The sequence below is a fragment of the Manis javanica genome, chromosome 3 (genome assembly GCF_040802235.1).
Source record: "Manis javanica isolate MJ-LG chromosome 3, MJ_LKY, whole genome shotgun sequence".
Classification (NCBI taxonomy): domain Eukaryota; kingdom Metazoa; phylum Chordata; class Mammalia; order Pholidota; family Manidae; genus Manis; species Manis javanica.
Genome location: NC_133158.1, coordinates 150866564 through 150871048, shown reverse-complemented (window position 1 = coordinate 150871048; position 4485 = coordinate 150866564). Strand labels below are relative to the sequence as shown.

The 4485-nt window shown below is 39.0% G+C and overlaps 1 pseudogene; it reads left to right on the top strand.

Moving 5' to 3' along the window:
* Nucleotides 1-232: 232 nt before the first annotated feature.
* LOC108407691 (dynein regulatory complex protein 8 pseudogene) lies at nucleotides 233-2000 on the top strand (annotated as a pseudogene).
* Nucleotides 2001-4485: the final 2485 nt, after the last annotated feature.

Sequence of the window (4485 nt, the reverse complement as noted above, 5' to 3'; positions counted from 1 at the left end):
GTGCCTTTCAAGAATTTGCTCCCCCCTCACTTAAGACCATCTAATTATTGATCCTGCCTCAACATCTCTTCTGTGTTTGCAACAGAAGCCATAAATCTTAATTTTTATGTGAATTCTCCCAAATTGTAAATGTTTTTATTTAAATAGTGAAGTTTAAATAGAATACAGCTTCGAGCCAATTCAGACTAATGACCACTACTTCACATCTTCTGTTTTGGACTTGATAAGTGTCATGAGGCACTGGACATCAGGATGCTTCTGCTTCCTGCGCTGCCTGAAGGCAGGTAGGTGGTCAGTCTGGTTATCTGTTTCTAAATTTTTCTGGGTCAAGGGTCTCAGTAGAAATATTCACTTACATAACCTCCACTCTAACCTTTGGTGATTATTATTTATTACAAACACTTTGTGCTTCTGGATTTTTCTGATGCTAAAGCATATACATATAGGCACAACAATAATGAATTAACTCTATTAAGTAATAGGCATTTCATGAATTCTTAAATTAAAAAGTATAAATGAAACAGAGTTAAACCATGCTAACAGTGATGGCATTTGTTTTGCTATCAAAGTTCTAAAAATGGAGCACTGCCCCAAAGCTATTTGCAAGTATTTCCAGTAGTTCAGCAGTAAATCACAAATTTCAGTGGCTTCTAGGTTCAGATTGATCTACACCATGTTCATTTTGAAGGAATTAACTTGGTTTATTTTGGGTAGTAGGAATACTGTTTTCACAGAAGAGATACCAGGGGTAAACAGATACCTGGTTATGCAGGTGACTTCCAAAAAAGGGATTAGCCTATCCAGCGTGTTTAGGGACAAAAATTACCAAATTAAAGTTGAAGTAGGAGATTCAGGAGAGGGAGACCCTGGCACATACAGATAGGACATTGTGTTAGTATTAATGGGGAATTGTGCAAATGTAAAATAAGCCAGTACAGTTTCTCTGAGACAGTAGTTGCTCAACAAAGATTTGGTAAAAGGAAAGAAAAAACTTCATATCAGGTGGAACCAGGTAAGTGTTTGCCATATTTGTTTATTCTTTGCAAAGATTCCATAATTTCAACACTATGGAGAATATATTAGTAAAAAGAGACACATTAGAAGCTGGGACCCCAACACATGATGTGTTTCAAAAGTCCAGCCAAGAACTATCAGGTGATGTTTGAATCTCAACACGGAGGAACGGAAGACCAAGTTGCAAGACATAATGCAGAATAAAATGTATAGGATTTGGTACCAAGACACAGAGAGTGACTGGGGAGAGCTGACGAGATACAGATGTCTGACTAGATATAGATGTTTAAGTTTTAAAGACTGAATGGTTAGGAGGACGAAGCTTCCCTTCATCAAAATTTTGGTAAATGAATAGTTAGTTTCAGAGGATCTATAATCTGTTCTATTTTGGACTAATCATATCATGAAGCTCTACTTCTTAAAGGTCTCTATTGGGTGTCCCGGGGCTGGAGGCATCAAGGACACCACTACGGGCTAAGATGGGCTCCCCTAGGAGGCCGGCCCCGCAACGAGGTGGGGACGGATGAAGAAAGGGAAGGCGCAGAGGTAGCAGTAGCAAAATTTCACAAAAAAGTCAAAGATGCTTTTGAAGTGTTTGACCATGAGTCGAGCAACACAGTGAATGTGAGAGAGAGTGGAACAATTCCAGGTCACTAGGATGGAGAGGGGCATGATCTGCAGACAGGAAGAAGAGAACCCACTGGATACACTGGGTACAAGAAGCTTCTTCCAGTCATGACCGAAATACTACAGGGAAGAAGATACAGACCAATTCAAGAAGATAGCCTCCTTCGAGTTTTTGAGGTATTAGATCAGTCTAAATATAGGTTTCTTTCTAAGGAAGAACTCATCAAGTATATGACAGAAAAAGGTAAGCCTTTTTCTCTGGAAGAAATGGAAGAAATGTTGCTGCTGCAATTGATCCAGAATCAAATTCAGTTCATTACAGGGACTATATAATAATGATGGTGAAAGATGATAATTAAATGCTCCAAAGACTTAACCACTAATTGAAAGGATAATTTTTTTAAAAAAGTCTCTGTTGGCTTCCTAGTACAAATGGACAGATTTTAACCTCTAATACTTGGTCTCAAAAGTCCTTTAATATATGACCTCAAACTGCCTCTCTAGTCCCTAAAGCACACACTGAATGCACTAAACCTTTTTACTAAAAATTTTGGTGTTTCCAAAATACAGCAGGCAAGTACCCCAGGTCTGTTGTCTCTGCAATGCCTGCCTTTCTCTTCTCCAGCTAGCAGAGCTGATCACTCCTTCTTCCCTCTGCTATAATAACTCGTGTTCATAACTTCAGTTGTGTATTCCATCTCTAATCCATGGGTTTCTTAAGGAAAGGGACCATAGAATATTTATCTTTGTATTACATGTAATAATAGTTTAAACATATTTTTTAAAAAGATGATTTGGATACTTGAGGAGAGTGATCTGCAGTATTAGAGTAAAAATTGAGTAGTTTAGGGGAAGACATAAATATGGGGATGTGTGTGGTTATCTGGGAGAAAACTGTTCCAACCGACCACGGAAGGAAGTCTAGACTCTGAGTTGAAGAGAGAGAATGCCAGGGAAGGAACAGGGAGCAGAAAGAACAAACTGCCTTCTAAAGAAGTCTGCTGTGAAGTGAGAGGGAAAGAAGAGGGAGGGCTTCTTAGGTTGAAAGCAGTAATGAGAAAACTGCTCAGTTTGGTGACAATTTGGGCCTCTCTTTTTGAAGGAAAAGAGAGACAGACTGAAGAATGAAAGTGAAGGGAATTAAAGGAACTGGAAACAGTGTGTTCAGGAATTGGAAAGAATTGGGCTCAAAAATCTGTGGTAAGGTTTCACAAGGAAAATGGAGAGATCTCTTTTATTCTGAAACAAGAGCAGAAAGAAAAGGATAGTTGGGATGAGGTCCTTTGATGTTACAGGAGAGAAGTGAAGAATTCATATTAAATGGCCTAACTCATCTAAATTTAGGGGTGTAAAGGTCACCTGCTGAGAGGGAGAGAGTAGGAAGTAAATTCTAGGTAGATATCAAGCAATAGTGAAGTCAGTAGAAAGTAAATAAACCAGTAAAATAAAAAAAATATTACTGAGAAACAGTGAGAACCCAGCTGAAATTTGTAATCCCTGCAGTCCCCATCACTAAATGAAGTCTTGAGCAATATGCAGCCATGGAAGAGGAGACAGTAGATTGTGGAATGTGTTCAGGATTGGGGATAGAGTGAAGGTACTAATCAGAGCAAAGCTGAGGCGGTTGACTATGCGATCCTTTACTGGGTAGTGAGGCCGAGAAGGAGGAGCACTTTCTCATACCGGAGGACAATCCTGAGCGTGAGAAACCAAGAGCCATGACAGGAGCAAAGCACCAGATCCCACAGGAGCCCACGAGGTGAGGGGGAGGGTACTGTGGACTGAGGGCAGGTTTCAGAATTTGGTATCTTGAGGGGCCAGTTCTGAGTAATGACCAGGGTATGTCTGCCAGAGTTGAACAATTGGGCTGAGAGGGTTGGAAGGACCACCAATGATCAGGCTGGTCGGAGATGGAATGAAAAGAGCTGGAGTTCAACCTAGGTGATGAAGCTGTAGAACTCAAGTCTCTGGGAGGCTGGTAAAAAAAGCTTTATGGATTTGGGTCTGGGAGGCTGGTAAATGGCAGCTGTAAGGAGAACAGTAGTGACGTAGGGGTTTCAAAGGAGAAGGGCTCCACAGCAAGGCCTGCAGAGCCATGCAGCCTGAATGGGAGTGGGAGGCATGAATAGCATCTCGTCCTTTGGGGGAGTAAGACAGGTGTCATGAAGGCAGAAGGGAAGTGGTGTCATGAAGGGAAACCAGTCAAGCTAAAAAGGAAGAGGGATAGTGTTTTAGCAAAGTTTATGTATATGAATTAGTTGTTCACAATGAACACACATTAAATATGTACTAAGGTTAATATAACTAAGACTAAAAAAAATAATTTCCCATTCAGAGGTTTCCAGTTTAAGACATAAAATGTTTGCAAACACAGGAATTTGTGGCTGCATATTTTGTTGATAATCATAGAACACTTTAAAATAAACTTACATCCCAAAGTGTCCTGTAACTAATAGTCGTAGACTGGGACTCATTTGATTATCAATTCATGCTTTATTTTAGATCATAATTTGTGGATGCTTAAACTGCTTAGAAGTCCTCAAATAGACAAGATAAAATAATTCACAGTTGTTTACTAAATTTAGTAGTTTGCTAAATTTTACGAAGTATATAAAATATATACGTGGTACTGTTCCGTGGACTGACGATGTTGTCAGTGAGAGGAGTATGCAGGATCTACTTCCTTTTTTTAAGAATGCTGAGGTTTTGAACTATTTTTTATTTAGTATAAGTATGCAATAATATTTGAATATAATCAAAATTTGGTGACATTTAAAAAATAGATTATTTTGAACTTTAACCTTATTTTAATATATTTACATGGTTCAAACAAAAACAGGATTA